General features: G+C 47.9%; 1 long non-coding RNA gene across 1 annotated transcript in view; it reads left to right on the top strand.

Annotated features, from left to right (window-relative positions):
- Positions 1 to 5,800, top strand: part of LOC128626086 (uncharacterized) — a 31,278-nt gene extending 25,478 nt beyond the window's left edge. Inside the window, exon 3 of the long non-coding RNA XR_008389978.1 lies at positions 5,426 to 5,800. This is a non-coding gene — a long non-coding RNA (uncharacterized LOC128626086). The remainder of the gene's footprint in view (positions 1 to 5,425) is intronic.
- The last annotated feature ends 20,815 nt before the right edge of the window (positions 5,801 to 26,615 follow it).

Genomic DNA, 26,615 nt, shown 5'->3' with positions numbered 1-26,615 from the left:
GGCTTGGTCCTCACTTGGGGAACGCTGGTCCCCTGAGTCAGCCTGGTCGCCAAAGGGTAAAGAATCAAGGAACCTTTGAAGGTTAGAAACGGGTTCTGATTTCTGTGTTACTTTAAAAAAAATGATTCTTTATTGTGGGGAAAGAAAGCATAGCAGACTCTGCCATCCTAACCATTCCTAAGCGTTCGGTATTAAGCATGTTTACATTGCCGCGCCGCCAGTCCCGGGACCTTTTCATCTCGCAAAACTGAAACTCCGCAGTCATCAAACAACTCCTGCTTTTCCCTGGCAACCTCCATTCTACCTTCTGTTTCTAAGAATTGACCGCTCTCCAGAACTCATGTAAGTGGAATCAGACAGGGCTGGTGCCTGCGTTACTTTTGAAAGCTGAACTGTTTGAAGCCTTCCCAGTGGCTGACAGTGCATGCGCTGATCTCCGGCTCCGTGGCCACGCCCTCTGCCCCCGTGGCCACGCCCCCTGCCTCCCCTTTGGGCGCTCCTGCCGGGGCTCAGCCCACTAGTGCTGCCTTTCCCTAATCAGCCCTCAGCCAGTGAATCCCCGCAGGGGTATCCAGCCTTTTGAAGTCTCTGGGCCATACTGGTAAAAGAGTTGTCTTGGGCCACACGTTAAACAGATTGCGACATGTAATCACAAAAACATCTCATGATGTTTTAAGTGAATTTACGATTTTGTGTTGGGCCGTGTTCATAGCCATCCTGGGTTGCAGGTTGGCCCCCCTGCCTACACTGTTCCTGGGTGGGCTCCCCCAGCCACGGCCCCTACCTCCCCTCAAGGCTTTACCCTCCTTGGGCCCACTCCTGCTCCCCCTCCAGGGTTCAGCTCTCTGGACAAACATCAGGGAGAGTCTTGCACAGCCAGTCCAAGAACCAAATTTTAAGCAACGCTACTGCGTTGTGGTGACCCTGACCTGTTTCTTCCTCTGTGTCCACCACTGTGTCAACTCTGGGGAGCTGAGGGGCTCCTTCCTCCTGACAGCCCAGCCTCGAGGACTTCGGCAGCTCAGGAAGCATTTGGTGAGGGAGTGAATGAAGGAATCCTAAAACATCTCAGTGGCAAAGTAAGACCAAGGGAAAGGTTCCAGGTGAAGATGATGGGGTGAGAGCGTGTATCTTTCCCCCGAGGAAACCCCACTAAAACTATAGCAAAGGGATTTAAGAGACACAGATCCCTGAGGAGGATGAAGAGGCAAACCTGAGACACGGAGACAAAGAACCGTGGAGTACGGGGGCAGGCAGTAGGAGGGACCTCAGGAAGGGGGGCCTGGGGGCATCCTGAGGCTCTGGACCATATTGTGTGCGCTGGCCAGCACCAATGCTGCCCTTACCCAGGCAGCTTCCGGTCAGGGGCCCAGTGTCTTGTCTGCACGGGTGCCCTAACCCCAGTGAGTCCTGGATTTTCCAAGCTCTACCCGCTGTTCCTTAAAGGGGCTCTGAACACTCTCCGACCTGGAGACCCTTTTGGGATGTCTCGCCCTGGGAGCCTTCACCCAGAAGTGGCAATATCGACCTTCCCTGATTCAGCTAGATTCGAGCTTAGCACTCGGCTTTGCAAAACTCAGCGAAATTTGATTAGGTATACATATTTCCCCCGAGAAACTGATACAGAGGAACCAGCGATGGGAGGGAACAGCTTCCACCCACTCCTAGTATCGTAAGACTTCCTCCCCACAGGCCTCCTTCCAGACTGTGTTGGCTTCATGGAAATTACCTCCAGACCAGCTCCTTCTTCCCTTTTCTCAGCCAGAGGGATCAGGACCCTGTGATTTCTCAGTGATTTTTTTTTTCTGTTCAACTCCCTGCCTTGTAGTTAGAGGAGATATGTCATCCCAGGAATTATTGATAAATGTATATTATTTAAGCTGAAAAAAACTTTTTAAAGATTTTATTTATTTATTTTTAGAGAGAGGGGAAGGAAGGAGAACGAGAGGGAGAGAAACATCAATATGTGGTTTCCTCTCGTGCGGCCCCTACTGGGGACCTGGCTCGAAACCCAGGCATGTACCCTGACTGGGAATTGAACCAGCAACCCTTTGGTTCGCAGGCTGGCACTCAATCCACTGAGCCATACCGGCCAGGGCTGAAAAATTTTTTTAAAGGATGGGAAAATGAGTGTTGAACACCTTCTACAAAGATCCTAAGCAAATAGACACTGGTTCTGAAGATAGAAGTGCCCCTTGAAAAATGGGTAAAGACGGGAGAGAATTACTTAGTGCATCTCTTAGACCTGTGAAGTTCTGTGTAGTGGATATTCTGGGGAAAGGATAGAATTCCTTTAAAAGTTGGGCTGCCCTGCAGCTGAAGCCAAGTTGTAAAGCTGTTTGGGACGTAGAGGGGTTAGTAAAGAGACCAACGGTACGGTCATTTCCAACGACCTGGTGGGAGGGTATTTGGAACGGTTTAAATGCTGGCTGCCCAGGAAACTGATGATTGGAAAAATAACATCACGGGGCTTTTTATATGGCCTGCTGGTATCATGATGCAATGTGATTATTTTTCTGAGTTTCTGTTTTTGCCACAGGAAAAGGAAGAAGCGAGGGAATCAAAGGAACACTCAGATGCCTAATTACCAGTGTTTCTCTCAGATAAATTATGAACAGGCAGTTAAAGAATTCTCTTGCTACAGCAAAGAAACAAAGCAGCCTTTAAACACTTTGGATGTGAACATGCCCTAATTTCAAAAGCACTAGAGCTGTGTGTAACTCTGAAGATAATCTTTTTCTCTAAGGAATGATTAAGCTGAGTTAAAAAAAAAAAAAAGTAACCCTAACTCCCCAGCCCTGGGCCTGTGGCAGACATCATTAATCAATCAAGGCAGATTTTTCCAGGGAACCTAAATGCCACCCCAGAATTCTTCTCAACAATGTATGCCTGGCAGCTACTATAAATAGGTTTGAATCTGCACTGAGCTGGGCCAACTTTAGAGACCCCTGTCCCGTGGTTAGAACCAGAGTCTGTGGAGTCAGATCTTAGCTCAGCCACTTAAGCTTTCAGAGAAGTTTCTATACTTTCAAAATGTAGCTAATAATAGTACCTATCTCACTGAATTATTGTGAGGATTAAATAAATGACCAGTTTTAAACAGGACAAATAGTAATTACTCAATAATTTTTTTTCAGAATAAAGTGTTAAAGAGGGTTGTGTACTCTTTAACCCTAGAGGAAGAACTACATGAAGATTTAGTAGTAATCTATGAATTTGTTCAATAAAGATGTATTTGGTGCCGTGGCTGGTGTAGCTCAGTGGATTGAGCGCGGGCCTGTGAACCAGAGGATTGTGGTTCGATTCCCAGTCGGGGCAAGGGCCAGTTCCAAGCGGGGGATGCATGAAAGGCAACCACACATTGATATTTCTCTCCCTCTCTCCTTCCCTTCCCCTCTAGAGATAAATAAATAAAATGTTTTTTAAAAAAAGATGTAGTTGGCAACTATTCTATGCCAGACTGTGTGTCAAATGTGGCTAGTAAAATAAGTCACTGATTTATCTAGATGATGTATATATTAATCTTTTTTTTACTGAATTCTTTTTAAAAATTTTATTAGTTATTTTTCAAGTACAGTTTTTTGTATATTTCTCCCATCCCATTTTTTTACTGAATTCTTTTTTTAAATTTTATTTAGTTATTCTTTTATATTAATCTTGTTCAAAGTCGAAATCCTTTGAAATGTAATGATATACTGACAAGTTATTGGTTTATAGCCAGTTGTTTTACATCAAAATTCTATATAAAAGGAAAAATAATAGAGAAAACAAGCAGCCAATTAGATATGGAAAGCCACTCAACCTCACTAATAAACAGGGAACAAATTGATTACAACCGTGAGAGGGGGCGGAGCCATGGAGAGGCAAGAAACAAAGAGTTGAAGTGGCCTTGGATTTTTAACCCATAATTTTATACCCAGCCAATCTATCCATTGGGTATAAGGTTCAGAACAAAGCTATTTTCAGACTCAGTGACCTGAAAAATGGGCTTCCATAACAGAGTTATGCTTTAACGCACGTTTATGTGTTAAAAAATCATGACTCCCTCACAAATGTAAAATGAATGTGTGTTAAATATCTTTCTTAATTCATGATGAATGAGGGGACCAGTAAGATGTTACGACTAATTTAAGGAAGTCAAAGAAGCATGCTTTTTTTATGGAGTAGAGAAATTTTGAAACTAGTTAGATGCAAATAAAGTTACAGACATGAAACTACCTTTTGGTACAGGAGGAGGGGCGGGGCAGGGATTATTCATTTGCATATCTATAATAAGAATTACTTTCAAATTGCTGTCAGTTATCTACGATGCACAGAGTCGCAAAGTAGCTCCAAGGACCTGAGAGGCACGGAGCGCCCACAGAATCAAAATCAGGTACTGAAAGGATGTGCTGTAAACCGTGCATAGTTTTTCATGAAAGCATAACATTCTCCGAGTACACTCCTCAGTGACTTTTATGGGGACAGTACCAGAGGCTATGACTCCTCAAAAGGAGAGAGTAAAATTTAGAGAGAGAGAGACGGGGCGGGATGGGGAGGAGAGAAACACGGGCTGTCCCAAACGAGAGACTGGCTCCCAGCACTGGTGGCCCGAAGAGTCCAGGACTCCAGCTGAACATGAGGACCCAGCGCTGCGCAGGGCTCAGAGCGCAGGGCGGAGCGGGACTCCTGAGGGGCTCCGGGAAGAAGACACGGAACGGATGAGCTTGAGCGTATGGAAGATATCACGGAAAGGCCTCTGGCAGAGACGTCAGGGCTTTTATAGGACACTAAGGGTAAGGAACAGAAAGAAAGTGAGTGAAACACCGAGGCCATCCCGAACTGCAGGAATCCTGGAAGGCTGTGTGAGAAGGACGCTAAGCAGTGCTTACTTGGCTCAGCCATGAGAAATACTTGCATAGTCATTACAATGTAAATAAGGACTATTTATTCATCCAGAAAGTGGAATAAAGTGATGCTGGGTGATGGGTGTGCACCTGGGAGAGTAGGTACTCACCCACAGAGGTCAGCGCAGCATGTCTGTAAATGAGAAGTTAAGAAAAAACAGCAGAAGAGGCAAAGGTTTCCCAGCCACGGAGGCAGGTACCAGGGAAAATGGCTGCAGGAGCTGCCAGCCCTGCCTCTGGGAAGACCTGCCGGTGAGAAATCTTAGGGCAGGGAACAGCTGGTTTTTGTCATTAAAAACTTACGTACCTGCATTCACACCTAAATATATACATGTCACTATATGTATACATTTACTTAAATTGGAAAAAATGATTATACCTTAAAAAGGTGTACATTAGCAAGTGCTGGTAAGCGTGGGTAATCCCAAACATGACCAGGGAAGGAGAAGTCGTCGTCGCCTTTTTGAGAGAATCTGATGACATTTCACATGTACACAGCCTGCCACCCAGTGATTGTATCTCTTGCTCTTTAACTTCAGAGAAACAAACGCTCGCCCACGTGACCCAGGAAGCAGGCATCAGAGGATCCTGGAGCGCTATCTAAGAGGTAAAAGCAAGATAATCCCACAGGTGTGCAGGAAGCCAAAGGGCAGCACAAAGGACAAAGCAAGAAGCCCGGTTTTATCCGGTGCTGCTGACATGCACGCTCCCCCCCCCACGTGCTGACCAGGCTGCAGGGCCCAGAACAGCAACACTGGTGTTAACATCGCAACCACAGCCACGCCTAGTGCAACAGTGTATTTTTTGTGTGTTCACATCAGTGCCTCTATACAGAGAAGTTCTGGAAGCAATACATACAATCAGCTGATAGCAATAACCAAGAGGGGCCATTCCTATATCTGTGCTACCTTTTACGGGAGCAGGGGGGAAATGCAAATCTGTTCCTTTTACAAAAATATTTTATTTATTTACTTTTAGACAGAAGGGAAGGGGGAAGAAAGAGAGGGAGAGAAACATCAAAATGTTTGGCTGCCTCTTATGTGCTCCCTAATGGGGACCTGGCCTGCAACCCAGGCATGGGTCTGACCGGGAATCAAACCCACAACCCTTTGGTTCCCAGGCCAGCGCTCAATCCGCTGAGCCACACCAGCTAGCACATCTTTTCTTTTTTTCTTTTAATTAAGCTCACTGGGGTGGCATTGGTTAATAAAATGATGTGGGTTTCAATGGTTCGATTCTATGATATATCGTGTGTCCATTGCATTGTGTACTCACCTCCCAGAGTCACAAACCTGTTTCTTAAAATGATTTTTAAAATCAACAACATACATGTTCTATCTTAACCGCTTTGGGTATACAGTACAGTAGTGTGCATCGGAAAGTGCATTCACAGGGTTGTACAGTCAACCTGCAGAACTCTGGTTATCTCGTAAATCTGAAGCTCTAGCGCTCATTAAACAAGTCCCCATGTCTTCCTCCTCAGTTCTTGGCAATCCACCCTTCTACTTCCTGTCTCCCTGAATGGATCACACTAGGTACCTCGTGTAAGCGGAATGTACAGGATCTGTCTTTTTGTGGCTGTCTTGTTTCCCTTGGCATAATGTCCTCAAGGTTCTTCCATGTAGCCTGTGTCAGGATTTCCTTCTTTTTAGAGCAGAACTGTCCTGTCTTGTTTATGAGCATGTATACCTGTATTTTCAGTGAAATTAAAAACAAACAGAACTTTCAAAAGAAAAGGCAAATACACACTTAGAAAAATAAACTAAGGAAATACACAAAAACGTTACTTATTTCTGGGTCAGGCAGTTAGGGTCACTTAAGTTTCCTTTCATATATTCTTTTTTGTGTGGGTCCAGTGTTAACAATAAAAAATGTTAACATCAGAAAGCAAGAGAGCGTGCTATTCTGGTTTGACGCATCCCCAAGGGAAGGCCGACACTTGGAAAGAAGTTCTGTACCCGGCTGGACGGCTTGGGGTGGGGCTCAGTGGACCCTGGGGATAAAGGGATGGCCTGTGGACAGGGACCACCCCCCAGACTGGGGTTGGAGCCCCAAAATGTGTGTGAAAGAAGCTCAATCTATCCCATTACCTACAAGTGACAACTCAAAGGAAGTACTGAAGTTCTATTTCCTTCCTTCCTTCCTTCCTTCCTTCCTTCCTTCCTTCCTTCCTTCCTTCCCTCCCTCCCTCCCTCCCTCCCTCCTCTCTCTCTCTCTCTCTCTCTCTCTCTCCTAAGGCAAAGATTGGTAACACTTTGTTGGTGTGTTGGTAAAGCTGGAGCAGAACAGGTGCTCTCAAACATTGTTGGCGGGGGAGGGGGGAGCAAATTGGCTCCATCCCTGTGGAGGGCGGTATCCATGACAATCACAAATCACATGCCCATTGACTCAGAAATCCCACTTTTAGTGATTCATCCCACAGATAAATGTACGGACACAAAATTGTATAGGTTTCAATTGTACAATTGCAGCATTATTTATAACAGCAAAAGTTTGGGGACAACCCGTAGGGGACTGGTCCAAGACACTTCTGTTAAGTCACCCGTCTGTGCTGTGGCAGTGCGGGGTGGGAGAACGGAGTGGGAGGCAGATGTGCATTTATTTCACGCCACGGCATTTTCCCCTATGTCTGTTTTAGGACAAAGTGCCATCCAGTAAAATACGTGTGCCCTGCGTCTGCATTTTCCCATCTCTAAAAAGGAGATGATGATTCTAACCTCTTAAGGTGACAGGAGCGGGTTCCGTGGAATAGCCATGTAAATGCTTAGGTCGAAGCCCGGCAGAGAGTGGGTGCTGCATGAGCCTATTATTATCCAGGGTGCCACATGTAACATGACCCATCAGCCCTGAGAGATGGGTTCATCAGCCGAGGGAGGGGGCCCTCGTGGTCAAGGCTAACGCCCTCCTGAGACAGACTAAGTTTACCTCGGGGATGGATCTCCTGCCGAGCCCACGCAGGACGGTGGGCAGGGCTGGCAGCCGGTCACATCGGTGCCGCTCCAGAGAGTCACACTGCTGTCTTCACACGCTCGCGTGGACGGGCGCTGGGCCCGGGGCTTGCTTTCATCAGTAGCACGTGGCAGGGGGAACTCCTCCTAAAAATGACCGGTACTGACCACGCTGAGGCCCAAAAGCCGATGAACAGCAGATGTTCAAGGTCAGCAGAGAAGGAAACAGGAGAGGAGACAGCGTGCCTCTGCCTTTCGAGGCGCTGTCCCAGGAGCCCCTCGCACGTCTGCTCACACGTCCTGGGCTAGAGCCTCCTCAGAGAGCCACGCCTCGTCGCAGGGGGGGGGGGGTTGAGCAAGGAAGTCTCACCACGGGCAGCTCTGCGGTCCCCCATAAAATACACTGATCTCATTGAGTGATGAAAGCGTTCCGGAATCATGCCCTAGCTGGTGTGGCCTAGTTGGTTGGTGTGTCGTCCTGTAAACTGAAAAGTCATGGGTTCGATTCCCTGTCAGGGTACTTGCCTGGGTGGCGGGGGTTCGGTTCCCAGTTGGGGTGTGTCCACGAGGCAACTGATGTTTCTCTATCAAATCGAGGTTTCTCTCCCTCTCCTCCCCTCTCTCTGAAATCAATAAGCATGTCCTCCCGTGAAAAATTAAAAAAGCAGCCATGGTGATGGGTGCACAGCCTTGTCAACGAACTAAATACGCGTTAAAATGGTGAACTTTGCTATGTGAATTTCACCGCCATTTAAAAAGACTGGACTTCTGTCACTAAGGAATAAGATGGAAATGCGTATTGGGGTAGGCAATCAGCAGGCCCACGGTACCGAGTTTTCATGGCATCGGGTCTCTCTGGGCTGCAAGGCACCCGGGCAGGGGAATGGGGCGTCAGGATTGGACAGTCCGGCCACGTGCTCACCTGCAGGTGCGGGCGGGGTCTGTGCTGGGAGAAGCTGCGCTACCATGCACGGGGGTAGACGGGTTGGATCAGCAAAACCATCCTGGCGTTGGTCGTTGGTCGTTACAACTTAGCTACAAAGCTCCCTTAACTTGAGGCATACCTGTGTTGGGGACTAGAGGAACATGGGACCTGGTCACAAGGGGGCTTTGGGACCAGCACGTACCCTGAGAAGGTCAAGATACAAACCTGACTTAAGGCAGAAGGAGATGAACTCAACACCCTGGCCAGTGTTCTGTTGGCAGCCATGGATAGAGCTCCATTATTCCCCTTCACCGTTTTATGACTTTTTCTCATTGTTTTCCTCAACAGCCCAGGCCCAGCCAGGAGTTTACTTTTGAACTTGATCTGTTTACCCTTTGTAAGCCGCACTGTCTCCGAGAATACCAGGGGAAGTTTTGTCCAGTGGGGCCTGCGTTTTGTCTGCACCCCAAACATGAAGGGAGTGGTTCCCCAACTTTCATGAAATGTTACCTAGGAGAGAAATGGGTACAAACGATTCAGCGCCCAAAGCTGGGGTGACTAGAGAGTGGCTTAGCCACAACTGGGGCCTTGCGGGTCCCCAGAGACCCGAGTCCTGCCCAAGTGCCCGAAGCCCAGAGAAGCAGGGCAGGACGGGAGGGGAGGGGAGAGAGAGAGTTAAGTCCGTCCAGGTCTCTCAGTGTGATGAAACCAGGGCGGCGTGTCTGCCAAGAACAGGTCGGCCTCAAAACAGGAAACCCCGGGGTAGTGATAAATGAACACTTCTCTGTAGATTTTACATGGCTCTCTAGGGAAAGTGCTGGAACTGATCTCATTCACCTTTTTTTTTTTTTTACGAACCACATCGAGGAGGAAAAGCACAATGAGCTCTCCAGGTTTGCCAACCACGCTAATCTCTTCCAGGTGCTGAATGCTAAGGTAACTGGGAAACTGCAGGAAGGGGGCAGCCCTTACTGGGAGGGGCAGGAGCAAAGCGGGGCTGGGGGGCAGAGCCGGACTCTGCTGCTGCGGCTGTCCTGAGCTCCAGCAATGTGCTTCCCGGGATCCTGCAGGCCCAAGTGTCGGTGCAGGTGGTCGGGGACGGGTGGGACAGTCGTGCTGGGGTCCCCGCCCTGCCTGGGAGCCCGTGTAATGTTCCCCTCCTTCCTGGCCTGCAGACGGAAGCTGCGCTTTCCTGCGAACCCCACCTTCACAGAATTCCTCCGAGAAAGGCCGGCTTTTCCTCCTTAGGCAGCACTGGGCTCTATGGTCACCTCCATGGGTTCTCTCCTACCTGGCCACGAATTGTTGACCCTCCTTGGCTTCTGACCTTAACCCTCCTCTGTGATCGGTGGAGTGTGGTGTGAGTCCCACCTGTCCCACACCTGGCTACCGCACCTTCGGGCACCATTTTCCAACCCCTTCCAGTGGACCCACCCCACTGTCACCCAGCAGGCATTTGCTGGGAGAACAGAGAAGGATCTGACCTCAAAAATGGCAGATGCTCCGCATTCTGCTGGTCCTCTGAGGAGCGTCTCCCCCTCACCTTCCCTGAGTCCCTCATATCTGCTGGGATCTTCACCTCAGCCTCAAGCACCTTCTTCAGTCCATCCTGCTCTTAATTTCCCATAGGAGAGGGCACCAAAAACAGAACAAAACAAAATCCGAATTGTCTTCAGGCTTCTTGCCACTAAGGTGAGTGTTCTAGGAACCCACCTGTATCGGTGTACCAGCTGGCGTTGTTGTGAGAGGCTGTGTTTGTCTTCAGTGAATTTCTGTTTTGAAGACTCTCAGTGAGTTTGCCCATTTCGTGATGGGTGATTTATGAGCACACCTGCCCACACCACACTGAGTGTTCAGCAGTTTTTGACCAAAAATGGCATGAACCCCATGCCCCACCCTCCCTATTCATCCGATTTTGCCCCAAGTGACTTTTTATTGTTTCCTTGGATTAAAAAAAAATTCCCCAAAGGGAAACGTTTTGCCAGTGTGGAAGAGGTGAAACAAAAAAACAGCAGAAGCACTAAAAGGCATCAAAATCAATGAGTTCAAAACTTGTTCTGAGCGGTGGGAAAAACGTCTCAATACGTGTATTAGATCACATGGAGAGTACTTTGAAAGCGATTGAAGTTTAAACATGTGAGAATAAATGCACAATTTTTAATAAATAAACTCCACTTGTGGGGGGGCCCTCCTGAGTATATTTAGTTTGCTTTATTGCACACTGGCAATCCCCCTCCTACCCCCCCGCCCCAGCACCTGACCCGCCCAGGGCCCTGGTGCTTGTTTCCAGGCCCAACAACGGCATCTCCCCAGGTGTTTGTTTCAGTGCCGGTCACTGAGACCCGCCCAGCCCGGCCTGGTTTCCACAGGCTGAGGAGATAGGTTAGAGGATTCCTAGGAAAGAGAACGTGTCCTAAGGGTAAGAGATGTAGCTTCTCTCTACTGTGTGCGCTCATCGCTATTTAAGCTACTTTGGTGCCGTACGTAGCCTTATGTGGGGTCGATTTTCTTTAGTTTACATTGTTGGGATGGAAACTGATGAGATTATCAATTCAGGCAAGGATTGCCAATGGGTACCAAGGTCGTCAGGTGGAAACCGGTTGAAGAACAGGATACGCACACTGGACCAAAATGTCACCCCACAGGACTGCTCAGTAATCATAAGGGAAAAAGTGACTTGGTACATTAGAAATCTATGACCAAGTGACCAAATTTAGCATCATCAGTAGAGGTACTGTGATGTGAAGTGTTCTTGCCCCAAATGGTTAACCTTAATCTAATCACCTTACTTTCTGGGAAAGAAATAAGTCCTAATGACCCAAGCTATCAGTATTAGAATTCTCCAGAGAAACAGAATCATTGGGGAATATATCTATATTATCTACACATCTATTTAGATATAGATAAATTAATAGAAGCATATGTATTATAAACATCTCATGTGATTATGAATGGATTCTATTCATTATCAATGTTTCACATGATTACTGAGGCTGAGAAGGCCCAAGATCTGCAGCTGGCAAGCTGAACACCCAGGGGGCCAATGTCAGGTGTAAGTTCAGTCTGAACACCGGTCAGCTTGAGACCCAGAAAGAGCCTGCTTTTCATTTGAAGTCTGAAAGCGGGGGGAGAATGACGTCCCAGCTCCGAGGCAGTCAGATGGAAGGTGTTCCCTCTTACTCACTGGAAGGCCAGGCTGTTTGCTGTAATCATAGGGATTGGATGAGGCCCACCCACATTTGGGGGGCAATCTGTTCCCCTGTCTGCCCACTCACATGTCCCTCTCACCCCGGAACTCTCACAGACACACCTGGACTGTGTCCGACCGAGCGTCCGGACACCCTGTGGTTCAGTGCAGCTGACACATGAAGTTATTAACTATTACAGCATCCTCCACATGTAATGAGTTAACTCCTCTCCTATGAGCCTAGGATGGTTTTTGTATAAATAGTCATTTAATACTTCCACGTTCTGTGGTTCAGTGAGGAACCCCACTGGAAAAAGCCCAGTTTAGAAGCGATAAAGAAACAAGGGAAGTTAAATGGCAGTGCAAGGAAACAGCCAGAAAAAGCCAGCGTGCGGGTCATGCTACAAAAAATGAATCTGGTTTTTCTACACGACGTCAACAAGTACGTAGTAAAGAAGACTATCTAAATATGGACTAGATATCAGATGAAACTAAGAAATTACCGTAAATTCCCTCAGAGGTCACGAGGGCTCTGTGTTTATTTTTAGGAGGTGTGTACTGAAATATTTAGGGGTGAAATAGCATCGGTAAACATTTTAGCAAAAATACACATATATCGATAAAGCAAACTGGGAAAATGTCAACAATGATTGACATGGAGGTGGTGGGCGCGTGGGTGATCTTCGTTCTGTCTTCTCCACTTGCCCACAGGGTCCGGCAGAAGTGAGGCCTGCCCGAGTGTGGTGGGTAGGGTCATAACATGGGTGTGATAACTTATAGTTTTAATTTGAACATTTCACCTAAAATGTCATGTGCGGTGCTTGAGTGTGATCGTGTTATGTGCCAGAATTGCATGCTCGTGATTTCATAATAGAAGATTTTGTAATAAAAAGAAGGGGAATTATTTGTGCCTGACCCTCGAATCTGAACATTTTTGTAACAACAAGTGGCCAGGAGTGAGGGTGGGGGTCACCTGGGGAACCTGAGAGTCCTTGAACAGACCTCAGGCGTGGGAGAGGTTTGTAATGCTACACTGGGAAAAACCTCTACATTCTGTGAGGGGCAAAGAGGACTGTTGGGGGCTGAATTGGGTCTCCCCGCCAAATCCTTATATGTTAAAATCTTAACGCAGAGTATCTCGGAATGTGACTGTCTTTTGATGAGCAGACTTTTATAAAGGTTAAATGAGGTCATTGGGATAATGTCCTTCCGACGGGATTGGGTGCATTCAGGGTGGTATGGCCGTAGACTGTCCTTCTAAGAAGAGAAAATCTGGACGAGATGGTAGAGAGAAAAGACAATGTGCTGTGGAATGAATGTTCGTGTTCCCCCCAAATGGATACATGGAAGCCCTAACCCCCCAGTGTGATGGCATTTGGAGATGGAAGTTTTGGGAGACACATAGGGTTAGACGAGGTCACGAGGGTTGTGCCCTTTTATACACAGAATGTGTGTGTCCTACAAGTTCATATGTTGGAACCACATACCCCTCAATGGGTGGCATTAGTGGGCGGGCCTTTTGTGAGGGGACTCACACTGGTCGGGCTCCTTGAAGCGGAACCCTCAGGTGTGGGATCAGTGCCCTTATAAGAGCCACCAGAGGGTCGCCTCTTCTCCTCTGCTCTCTGCCATGTGAGGCAGAGACGTAGGCAGTCTGCCCTGGCCGGGTGGCTCAGCTGATTGGAGCGTTGCCCCACAAGGTTGCGGGTTTCATTCCCAGTCAGGCCACAGACCTAGGTTTCGAGTTCAATTCCCAGATGGGGAGAGTACGCGAGGTAACTGATTCATGTGTTTCTCTCTCACATCAGTGTTTCTCTCTGTATATCAAATCAATAAAGACATATCCTCAGGTAAAGATTTAAAAAGAGAGAGAGAGAGACTGAAGTTGGCAGTCGGCTACCTGGAAGAAAGCCCTCACCAGAGTGTGACAAATGCTGGCACCTTGAACTTGGACTTCCAGCCTCCAGGCTCCGACAAATAAACTTTTGTTGTTTCTAAGTCACCCAGCTCTTGGTATTTGGTTAGAGCAGCCTGACCTAAGACAGCTCCTCATGATGGGATTAGTGTCTTTAGAAGAAGAGAAACAGACACCAGAACTCTCTGTGCTGTGTGAGGAGACAGTGAAAAGGCAGCTGCCTCTGAGCCAGGAACAGGGCTCTCACCTGAAACCAACCAGGCTGGCACCCTGACCTTGGACTTCCGGCTTGCAGAGCTGGGAGAAAACACATTTCTGTTGGTTAAGCCGCCCAGTCTGTGGTATGTTGTTATGGTGGCCGGAGAAGACTCATACAGTGTCTTCTCCCCTTCACAGGGAGAAGGGGGCCTCGGGAGAAAGAAATCCTGCGGTCCCCTTCACCTCAAACCTCTCCTCGCCAGAGCTGTGGGGTGCTTCTGTCATTTAAGGCACTTCATTAGGGCGGCCCTAGCAAGCAAACAAGTATCGCTCACCATTGTCTACACTTCCCTTAAAGACGCACAGCTCTTAGGCAGGAAAAGAGTTCAAATGAGGCCAAGTTCAAACTCTTGTGTGTGTTTCTGTGGTTAGGGAAGAACAGGATGGCAGCTAGAGAGAGCAGGGAGTGGGGTGGGGATGAGGCCTAGGAGCCCCCCGCCACGACAGCGCCCTCTGGGATCTTGATGACGGGGGTAGAATTTGCTTTTTTTTCTCAAATATTCTCCCAAGGATATGTTTATTCATTTGAGAGAGAGCAGAAGGGGGAGAGAGAGACAGAGAGAGGAAGAAACATTGGTGTGAGAAACATCCATTGGTTGCCTGCCGTAAGTACCCCAACCAACCAAGGGACCAAACCCACAAACTTTCGGTGTATGAGATGATCCTCCATCACCTGAGCCACCCAGCCGGGGCAAAAACACAGATGCATATTTTAAAAACCAACAGCTATATAAGCCTTAAAGAAATATAAAATTTGAGCATGTGAAAATGGAAATTCTGCAGGGCAAAAATCACTGTAAAGAGTCCAAAGACAAGGGAAATTGCGAGCAATATTTTCAATTTATATCAAACAGAGCTCATTTCCTTGCTGAAGAAAGAGGGCTGTGTGTTAGGAGAGTGGCCAGCAAGAAGTCTAGAAAAGAGGGGAAGGTACAGAGAACATGAACTCTGCAGGTTTTCAGGGTCGTGGTAGGACAGGTGGGCAGGCCAGACGGTTCTTCAGCCTTCATAATGTCCTAGTGCAAATATTTCTTTACATTCTCTATGTCCCTTCCCTTTGAATTTTATGCTGAGATCTCTTTGGATGAATACCATTAAACATTTATTGAATGATTTCCTTTATTAGAGTGTATTAGTTTCCTAGAGCTCCCATAACAAAGTACCACAAGCAGAGTGGCTTAAAACAATGAAAAATTTGCAGTTCTAGACCCTACAAGTTCTAAATCAATGCATCAGAATATAATAATGAATGTCAACTGTAATTAAAAAAATTTGTAATGTATCAGATGGTTACGCTCCGTCTGAATGCTCTGGGGAAGGATTCTTTCTCGCCTCTGCTGGCTTCTGGTGGCCCCAGGCGTCCTTGACCTTTGGTGGCATTGCTCAGCCTCTCTCTTCACGTGGCTTTTTTTCCTGCATCTCTGTCTTTGTCTTCTCTGAATCTTATGAGGACATCGGTCCTTAAATTTGGAACACACCCTATATCCAGGATGATGTCATCTCAACATCCTGAACCAATTACATCTTCAAAGATTCTATTTTTCAAGGTCACGTTCTAAAGTTCTGGGTGGATGTGAATTTTGGGGGGACACTATTCAACCTACTACACGGTTGCAAATAACAGAAAATGCGACCTAACTGCCTTAAACATATAAAAAAGAATTACCGGGACAACTAGCAGAAAAACCTGGGAATATATGGAACATGAAGAACATGAGCTCAGTTTCTCTTGTTCAGAACTGTCTTTTGCTGTGTTGGCTTCATTCTTAGGCTCCACCTTGGGGCTTCTGGCCACTCCAGACTCACATCATTCTTATAGGTAGAACCCTAGAAAAAGTAGCTATTACCTCTCCTTGAACAATATCGGCAAACATCGCATGCATATCATTGGCTTTAAGTTTCATGCCCATCTGTAAACCAATCGCTGTGGCCAGGCCTGAGTCGATACCTCAGCCCTACAGCCAGGGATAGATTCAGTTCCATTGGGAACGCACAGACTAAAGACGGAGGAGGGGTTCTCCCCAGAGTAAACTTGGGGTTCCATTACCAGTAGAAGTGTGAATGGGTGCTGTGAGGTAGAAAATGTGCCTCCGTTAGAATGTTGGTCTCCGCTAGACTGAAGGCAGCAACTCTGGTTTACATGTTTATTTGTATTTGGGAGCTCTGGATAGCAGCCGGCCCTCATGTAAATATTTTCCAAGTTGCTTTGAATTTTTGACACGATTTAGTCTCTGAGGGGTTTATCCAGCATAAATGTGAGACCCAGCTCCTCAACCAGGGTGACGCCACCCCATCCCAAGACACCGCCCTTTGTAAAGCCCTATCTAGGTAGACCAGTTGGCCATTTGTTATGAAATAATTCTTAATAAAACTTCTCATGAAAGAGAACTGAGATAAAAGGTTTGTGTTTGGGTCAGTGTGGAAGGAAAGAAACACAAGGGGTGGGTAAAACTGATGGACAAAGAAATACATCTCCACCTCCTAATTTTGTCTCATTGCACATGGAAATCTCCATATCTGCAGGGTTGGAGTATTATCACTGTCACGTACCCCGGAGACCTGGCAGAGAAAATAAGATTCTGAGTGTAAGCATGTCTCATCCAGTGGTTTGGGCCTAGAGTGTTGTACCTTCAACACCCGCAGAGGGGCCTTGTATTCCAGGCACCAGAAGAGCCAGTATTCGGAGGGTATAATCAGTCCCTTAGCTAGATGGAGCTGGACGTGGTAACCACGCTGTGGAGTTCAATGTGCTGACCTAGATGCAGTCCTCAGCCCACAAAACCTCATACCATAGCGAAGCTTTTCTTGTGCTGAGACAGCTGGCTGAGCCTAATGTTGCAATGACTCGGTTCTTAGTAAAGAGGCTAAAGAAATTAGGGGCAGGGCTGTAGCCCAAAGACCGCAGCTCTGAGAGACCTTCCTGTTTATTCCAGGGTGAGAGAAGGGGAACCTTCTGTGTGTGGGCACTGGCGCTTTATCCGAAGGACCCAGGCTGTGGCTCTGGGTGTGAGCTGCGGCGATACAGGCCACTCATGATGGTCAGACAATTGTCCTTGGGCTGATCACTCAGACAACCACGCAGACCAGAAGCCTTTTTGGAGCTTTTGAAGAGCACCTAGCTCTTCAAACTTCAAGTGTCAATTCCTATATTTCTCCTTGACTTCCATTTTGAAATTGGGACTACATTTACACGAGGAAGCCTATAGTTCAGTAAAACTGGGGTTGAAAACTGTGGGTTCTGAGAACTTCCCATTAAACATAGCATAAGCCTTGGCCCCCTCCCTAAACCTCACAGAAATGTGAGTACAGACACTTTTTTCAAAAAGCATACATCCATAAGAGAAGTAAGGGTAGCGAGGGAGGGACCAAAAAATCCTGCTGATGTTCAGTAGAAAGAAATTGACATTGCATGCATTAACCTATTGTGAAATATACAGGGTCCGGCAGAAGTAATGCCTGCTTGAGTGTGGTTGGTAGGGCAATAATACGGGTATAATAATGTACAGTTTTAATTTGGACATTTCCTCTAAAACATCATATGGTACGCTTGAGTGTGATACTGTTATGTTACAGAATTATATGCTTATGATTTTATAATATAAGGGTCTGTAATGAAAAAGGAGTGTTATTTGTGCTGGGTCCTGTATATCTAATAATAAATCGTTACTGTTAGATTCCACAATTACTAGCATTTCCCTGCATTATTTCTCTCTCTCTAGCTGTATACTTTTTTTTTTTTTTTTTTTTTTGCTGAGACACCTGAAAGTAGATTTCAGACATCCTGACATGGGTCGGATTATGTTTCCCGAAAGGATAGGCTGAAGTCTAACCTCTGGTACAGTGACCGTGGCCTTACTTCTAAATAGGGCTTTTGCAGGTGTAACTGAGTTAAGATAAGAGCATGCTGGATTGTGGTGGGCCCTGAACCCAGTAACTGGTGTCGTTAAAGGAGAGAGAGAGAGATCTGAAGTCCTGGCGAGATGCACGGGGAACGACCTGTGACTCTGGATTGGAGTTAATGCTGCCAGAAGCCAAGGGACACCAAGGATTGCTGGCAACCGCCAGAGGCTAAAAGGAGGCAAGAGCAGATTTTCTTCTAGAGCCTCCAGACAGAGCATAGCCCTGCTGATACCTTGGTCTCAGGCTTTGTGCCTCCAGATGAATGCGTTGCTATAAACGACCCAGTTTGTGGAAATCTGTTAGGGTGGTTCTAGAACAGGAACACGACCTCTAAATACAGGTGTTACCCAAGTGCAGGTATTTCGTGGTAGTAACAGCATTTTTTCTCATCCCCAACACTGTTATCATACCTAAGAAAATTAACAATTCTATAACGGCCAATCAGTAATGAAAAGGATTCAATTGTCCTCAAAGTATTTTTTGTAGATGTTTTTTTCTGTTTTGGTTAGAATTCAATCAAGGTCATCTTATATTTATTTGATTGCTATGTTTGTCTAATTTCTTTTCTTCTAAAGTAATCTACCTTTTTAATGACATTAACTTTTTGAGCTGTCTAGGTATTAAAGAAAAAGTTATTCCCAAACAATAAGGACTTTAGTCAAGATTGTTGTGACTGGGGAGAAAGACTGTGCTCAACTCCAAATGCAACAAAGGCAAATGGGGGTTTACAGCCAAAGAGCAAGATGAGGGGTCACTGGAGGGAAGAGTATGAAGAGGAGACGTCAGGGGGAGGGGGTTCTTGCTAAAGACAGGTCAAGTGCAAAGACATCAGGGATAGGAGATGAGGAACTTGATTAGATATCAAGAGCCCGGGAATGCTTTGGCAGGATTCTTCATTAAGATTCAGTTGGGCAGGCCCAAGACAGGGTGGGGACCAAGGTCAAGGCCTAGTTGAAGGAGGTTGGTTCAAGGATCCTAACTAACATCTGGTCAAAGAGAGAGTCTTTGCCACAGGTCAGTTGTCTTATAGCATGTTCCACACTGTGAATTTGTCTTTTCGATTCCTCTTGGTGTAACTGAGTTTGTCCCTCTGTTTCCATACTTCCTGTGAATGAGGTGGTAGGTCATGGGGCTTGATCAGATTCACGTTCATCATTTTTGGTAGGGAGAATTCATAGGTGGTATTGTGTATTTCAGATTCCACCACATGAGAAGGCGCATAATTGTTGCACCATTAGTGACACTCAGCTTGATATCTTGTTAAGGGGGTGACCACCAGACGTCTCCATCATAAGCCTTCTGTGAGTGACTCTTTGACCTAGGTGAATGTCTTGCTCCCAATAACCTATCACCCAGTGGTTCCTTTGATAGACAATTTTGCCTAAATCACTTATTTTACTGCAAAATAGGGATTTCCAATTCTATCATTCCTTCCATTTTTATTAGCTGGCATTTCCCTCCCCCCCCCCCCCCGTTTTGAATATCACTGTGGCCGGTTGGTTTTTTTTCATTGTGTTACCCATCATAGTCATTGTTCATTCTGATGCTCGAATGGTCCCATATTTGGCCAGTGAGAATCCCCTCCGGCTAGTGCCTGTGTCTTTGAAAACTTCCTTGTCTTCTGGAACAATCTGATGCTCCTGGCTCACTTCCCCTACCCCAGACTTCAGGTTTGCCATTTCTCCAAGGGCCACAGTCATCCTGCTCAATTACCCATAAGTAAGGTGTCGCTTCCCTTGCCGATTTAAAATAAGCTTTTAAGAGTAACTAGTGTTTATCAAGTGCTGTGGGCCAGGGCCTGCGTAGGTGCTTTCCATGCCTCACCTCATTGATTTGCACGCATCCTTTCTGGGAAACACTCTAACTTATCCCCATTTTACCCACGAGGAACTGGGGCGTGGAGGAGTTAAGTCGGTTGCACGGGGCCACTCAGCTGGCAAGTGGAAGGGTGAAAATTGGAACTCACATTTTCTGAGTCCAAAATCAGGCTTGGAACCGCCATGCTGTATTGCAAAAAAAAGAAAAGAAAACAACTTAAAAAGAACTGAACTGCATAACATCTACAATTTACAAGAAACATACAAACAACCACCATGCTTTAAGGTGATAGGCATTAAGCAAAATTTAAAGAAAAAAAATCCTGAGACTTCTGGTCCCTTTCTCACGAATTCTGAATGGCCAGCAATCACAGTTTAGGGCAGCCCGGGTCAGGCCTGGATCAGAAGGCTTCGTTCTACTCCACCAGAAGCCTTACCGCAGGATAGATTGGAGCAAGGGCTTTGGACCAAGTTCATGGTAAAAGCCTTTCAAGCTTCTCACAGCTACAGAATTTTCTCTGCTTCTGGGGTGGTCTGTGCAGCATTTCTGACAGCCAGGTAAATGAAAGGGATAGCTCAGGAAGGGAGGGAGGAGGGAGGGAGAGAGAGAGATATGCAGTGATTATGTAACTGTCCCCAGGGTCCTGGGGAAGTGAAGGAGGGGGACCTGCCAAGCCCTGGGCTGTGACTGCCTGGAGAAAGGAGCCCCTTTTCCGAATCTGCACAAAGGCACCCTATCTACTCGCAGGGTAGATATCTGAGTCAAGTTCTTCTAGAACAAAACTCACTGTTCTGAGTTCAAGGGCCAATGACTTTCTATGATCTTTTTTTTAAAATTTTTATTTAGTTACTTTTCAAGTACATTTTTTGTCTATTTCTCCCATCCCACCCCCCCACCCTGTCTCCCCCCTCTCCCATCCGCCCCCCCCCAGTCCTCATCCCTGTGTCTTTCATACTTGTTCCTCAAAATCCCTCTCTATTTTTCCCCTTAAATTCCCTTCTCTCTCCCCTCTGGTTGCTTCTCCCTTGTTCTCTATTTCAGTGTCTTTGTTTTTATTCTGTTTGCTTGTTTGTTTTATTGTTTAGCTTCCTGTCAAAGGTGAGATCATATGGTATTTGTCCTTCAATGCCTGGCCTATTTCACTCAGCATAATGCTTTCCAGTTCCATCCATGTTGCTGCAAAGGGTAGTAGCTCCTTCCTTCTCTCTGCTGCATAGAATTCCATTATGTATATGTACCGCAATTTTTTGATCCATTCGTTTACTGATGGGCACCTAGGTTGCTTCCAACTCTTGGCTATTGTAAATTGTGCTGCTATGAACATTGTGGTGCATAGGTTCTTTGAAATTGATGTTTTAGGAATCTTGGGGTATAATCCTAGCAGTGGAATTGCTGGGTCAAAAGGCAGGTCGATTTTTATTTTTCTGAGAAAATTCCATACTGTTTTCCATACTGGTTGTGCCAGTCTGCAATCTCACCAACAGTGAACTAAGGTCCCCTTTTCCCCACAACCTCTCCAACATTTGTTGTTTGTTGCTTTCTTTATTATAGCCATCCTAACTGGTGTAAAGTGGTATCTCATTGTGGTTTTAATTTGCATCTCTCTGATAGCTAATGATATTGAGCATCTCTTCATGTGTCTCTGGATATTCTGTATGTCCTCTTTGGAGAAGTGTCTGTTCAAGTCCTTTTCCCATTTTTTAATTGGGTTAAATGTCTTCCTAGAGTGGAGTCGTGTAAGTTCTTTGTATATTTTGGAGATTAAACCTTTGTCTGAGGTATCATTGGCAAATATGTTTTCCCATACAGTTGGTTGTCTTTTTAATTTAATACTGCTTTCTTTAGCCATGCAGAAACTTTTTATTTTGATGAGATCCCATTTGTTTATTCTTTCCTTTATATTCCTTGCTCTAGGGGACATATCGGTAAAAATGTTGCTGCTTGGAATATCTGAGATTTTCTTGCCAATGTTCTCCTCTAGGACTTTAATGGTGTCACGGCTTATATTTAAGTCTTTTATCCACCTTGAATTTATTTTTGTGTATGGTGTAGGTTGGTGCTCAAGTTTCATTTTTTTGCACGTAGCTGTCCAGTTCTCCCAACACCATTGCTGAAGAGGCTATCTTTACTCCATTTTATGTTACTGCCCCCTTTGTCGAATATTAATGAGAGAAAATTCCTCCTCCCAACAGGAATTTCCAGTTGCAGTTATTAGCCTAGGTGTCACCGAAATTTACATGTCACTACATCTCTCCTAGAGCTAAGGTGGTCCCTCACAGCCTGCTGGCTTCCTGCTTGCCTTCTGAGAAGGAGGGTCTTTGGCCTTTTCCTCCTTTTCACTTTGACTTCAGTGTCTAGTGCTGCCTGGGCAGTGTTTAGTGACAGCCTCGCCCTGGGCCACCAAGTGTCCAGCCTGTCCTCTCCTACCCTCCTCCCTCCCTGCGTCTGTGCAGAAGGGAGAGGTACTGGAGCGGAGCCCCTGAGTACTAGAGCACTGGAGTACCAGTGCTGGAGCAGGAGTGGGGGGTACTCCAGGCAGTGAGGTGGGGGAGGGGGGACCATTAAGATAAGGAGGACGAATAAACAGAAGCAGATGTGCCCTCGGCCCAGGCCCCCAGCCCCCTGCAAAACAGGAAGCTGGGATGGCCGCTGATAAGGGCTTTCTCAGGGCGGGGCCGGCTGGCCTCCAGGAGCTCCGGGCAGGCTGCCTCCTGGATCCCCATCTCTCCACCGGGTCTCCTTTTCCACTCCTGGGGACAGGCCGGAGGGGCTTTCTCTTCACACTGAGTACAAATCAAATATATTCACATTCTATCTATTATCGATGCCAATGAGTCCTCTTCATTTAAAAGATATACATGGACAACCATTCTCACGGGAACTACGAGAGAGGAGGCTATACACGCACATGCATGCACCTCATACACACATACCACACACACACACCTCATACACACACATACTCACACACACATGCACATACATCACACTGCACATACATACCACGTACACAGCTCATACACATGCATGCTCACACACACATGCACAGGCATCACTCCTCACACACATACCACATACACATACACACACACATGCACAGACATGCACCTCATACGCACACACACCATACACACATATACACACAAGCACCCATCTTGGCCGAGATTACAAAGCCTTGAGGTGACTCTAATCCCCAGGAGTGATGGTCCCCCAAAACGCCACAGTTGTACGGCCCCTCCAGGGATAGGTTCTCCAAGCTTTGTCTGAGAGCTCTAAGGCTATTTTTGGCTCCCCGCCCCCGGACCAGAGGGATCAAGCAACAGAAGTTCTGCACCTCGCCGGTGCGGTGGACTGGGGCTGGGGCTCGTGGTGCCGGGCCCCCCACCTACCATTCTGCACTGGTGTTTCCCTTATAAAGGAACAAATTGTTACGGACCCCAACCCGACTTCAAATTTAAAAAATTTTTAATATCACCTAAATTGTGGGCATTCGAACCTAGGTATAGGTATAAACTGTATGTGCTTGTACGTAGTCTGGTCGTCATAAACTTCAAGCAGGAAGGAAGGAAGGAGCCAGGGTCTCACCCAGTCACTTCCAACTTCAGGGGCGTCACCACTGGGGCTTTTGTTTCTCCCAGACACACCCGCTGCCACTCACTGTGCTTCCAGCTGCCACTGGGCGACTCCTGGGTCAAGTGACACTGTCCCCCTACTCTGTCCACCTCTCTAGCCCAGGGTGGTGGCGGCTTCCCACTGTTGTTCATCCCTGAGTTGCCTCACCCTCCCCTATTTGGATTTGTGGGTTTTCCACCCTGGCAAGCTTGAGGTGGGGAGGCAGCATTTCATAAAGGTGGGGGACCCAGTGTCTCAGGTGGGAGGCTCCCAAAACCAGCTCTCGGAGGGAGGTTTGGGTGCACAGAGTTGATGGGGGAGTGTGCTCTGCAGCAGCAGCAGCAGCAGCTGGGAGGGATGGGGGGGCAGGGACTGGCAGGGGGAGGTGTTCAAACACAGGCAGCAGCAACGCAGGCGCCTCAAATCCCTGGGTGGCCCTTCAGAGTGGTCCCAGATGGAGGCCAGGGGCTGGCTTTCTGGGCTGCATCCTCCCCTGTGTGGCCCAGTTGGACCGGGCAGCTCCCTCCAGGCAGGGCTATTCCTAGGCTGGGGGAAGCCTGGGCAGAGGCCACAGCGTCCACCACAGGTTCAAAGCCCAGCTCTGCAACTTTCTAGTTATGTGACCTTGACCAGATTCCTTATCCTTGTTCAGCACACATTTCAGTTTCCTCGTCTGTGCAAAGGGAACCTGTGAGGATCAAGGCAGCCCGTGTTCCCTGGGCTGGCTTCCCTCCAGGAGCAGCTGCAATCTGCATGGGCAGGGTCCAGGGCGTGGGTCAGGCACGTTTATGAAGGGGTGGGGCTCCTGAAGGCTCGTGGGCCCAGGTGTGGCCTTCTCTCCCACTTCCTGCTGCAGGGCAGGGTGGACCTTGCTCTCACTGGCTTCTCCAGCTCCCGCACGCACAGAATGAGGAAGCTGAGCCAAGGTCCTCTTGCAGCCTGGCTGCCTTCCCCTCCCAGTCTTCCTCCCAGGAGCACTGGCTGGTTGGGGCTTGTGTGGGGGAGGGGAGTGAGAGCTCCGGGTCCTGGTGTCCTCTGTCCTGCCAAGGAGCCCAGACCCCTGTCCTGAGGGGGTGCCTCAGGCGCTGTGCTATGTGCCTTTACCCTCCGTGTGTGCCAACCCCCAGGAGCCCCGCAGGAAGGGAGGGGTCCCCCTAATCCCACCTGCAATCTCAACAGTAGAAAAGATGGAAAGAAAGAAATAGGATGGAGTGGGGGGTGTGGAAGGGCGCAGCAGCACCCCACACTTCTTCAGGGCCCCGCTGGTACCTATAGGGACTTGCTGTGAACTAGAAAAGGTCCCTCTGGGAAGACACAGCCCCTCACGTGCTCAGCTTAGCAAACAGTGTCTCTGTGCAGAGTAGAAAAGGCCCCGGTCCTCCCTGTGCCCTGGAGGCGCAGTGCACAGCCTGCCCAGCCCTGCGGGGTGACCTCCAACGGCACAGGCTCCTTGCCCTGCCTCTGCCCTGCCAGCTTTCTCCCCACGCACCCAGTCCAAGGTGGAACCTTGGGTTCTGCCCATTTCGTGTGGTTTATGTGCCTAGTAATGACAGGCTACATGCCACGGAGCCTGTCTGCCCACACATCAAACGCCTCTGCCTCAGAGCCTTAGTCCTTGCTTTCTGCGGTGATGTTCACAGGTTCATGGAGTCCTGGAACCCGGAGGTGTCACCACCACTGCCGAGTGGCTGGGGGACCAAGCCAGTTCCCTCGGTGGGGGGACCTCCAGACATAGAAGCACCCGGACCGGTGGCCTTTGCCCAGTAGCTTCTTCCATATGTCTGTCTCACCAGTCTCCCTTGCTTTGCTCCGAGCCCATCACAGTAACTTGTGTCCTCCAGGGACATGGACAGCAGTATCCTGTCCCTAAGATGTGTCTGTGGAGAGGCAGGGACAGAAGCACAGACGTCAGCAGCCAGAGGACTGTGAGCTGGATTCAGTGGGAGCTGTTGGACGCACTCGGTGTTGACCCTTGGGGACTTTTCTGCACAAAAACGGGTCCTGGCCCAGTGGGCCTGCGTTCCTTCACGGTAACACCGGCCTGGAGCCCCAGCAGAATGACGGGAGTGGCCCTAACCCCAGGTTCACGGGGAAGAAGAAATGATTTACTACAGAGTCAGGCAGTCTGAGCGTAAACCCTGGATCCCTGATCAGCCGTGCGGCCTTAACGAAGCTATTTCCCCGTGCCCCTCTCTTCCCATCTGTCACACGGGATGATGAAATAATAGTACCATCTCGCAGGGTTGTTAGACCGATTAAATAAGCACTTAGAGCAGCACCTGGCACGTAACACGTGTTAGCTATGGTAATGACAGCAGGTGAGTTCCCACTGGGTAGAGTTGTCGTTTATGTAGAGTTCCCACAAACATCATTTGACTGGCTCGGTGGCCCCCGGATTCCCAGCAAGAGAGAGTAGCTGGCCTCAGGGAGCCCAAGTGGGAAAAGTCACTGTTTTATCTGCAAGGCACCCCTCTCCTGCACAAGCAATCAGCTGGGCTGGGCTCTGTCTCCTGGGGGGCGGGGCATAAAGGGAGGTGCTGGGAACGACCAGCTATGCTCTCTGTCAACGGCTTCAAGAGTACAATCCCAATATCCCAAGGCAGCTCTGTCTCCCTTAATAGGTCATTATGGTCTGTCAACAGCAAAGTCTTCCACGCGTTTCTGGGCATTTTTATTTCTAGTCTGACTCCTGTCTGTGGTGATGAGTGCCATGAGCTTACCACCCACGGAGGGAAGGCAGATTCTCTTCTTCTATTGCTAAACGTAGTTCTCTCAAGCTTTAAGCCGGGCCCTGTGGTTCTAGTTCAGCCTCTGGTGAGTGAGTTCGTGGCCCCCTCACCGTAACATTCACAATCAAGCAAATGTTATCCCTTCTCAGCCTTTATCTTTCCAGATGGAGGAACCCTTGGCGTTTCACTCTGTATTTTTACAGCCGCTTCCCTGTCCCTTGACAAGACAGGCTGGGACTTTTCTAGTCCCCACAGCATAAGGCACAGTAAGCACAGAGCAGAAGCTCCTCCCCCACCACAAGCCCCGCCCCCCACCACTCTGTTATACTTGGAAGAACTTCCAAGGGCCAGGTGTGAACTGCAATTCAATATGTGCAAATCACAGCCATTGTGTTGGAAAGATTGGAAGAACAGGGGATTGGGAGTTGGTGAAAGGG

The sequence above is a fragment of the Artibeus jamaicensis genome, unplaced genomic scaffold (assembly GCF_021234435.1).
Source record: "Artibeus jamaicensis isolate MK-2021 breed Jamaican fruit bat unplaced genomic scaffold, CSHL_Jam_final scaffold_2172, whole genome shotgun sequence".
In the NCBI taxonomy this organism is placed as follows: Eukaryota; Metazoa; Chordata; class Mammalia; order Chiroptera; family Phyllostomidae; genus Artibeus; species Artibeus jamaicensis.
Note: the sequence above shows the minus strand (reverse complement) of the source record. Positions and strands in the feature narration are given on the sequence as shown.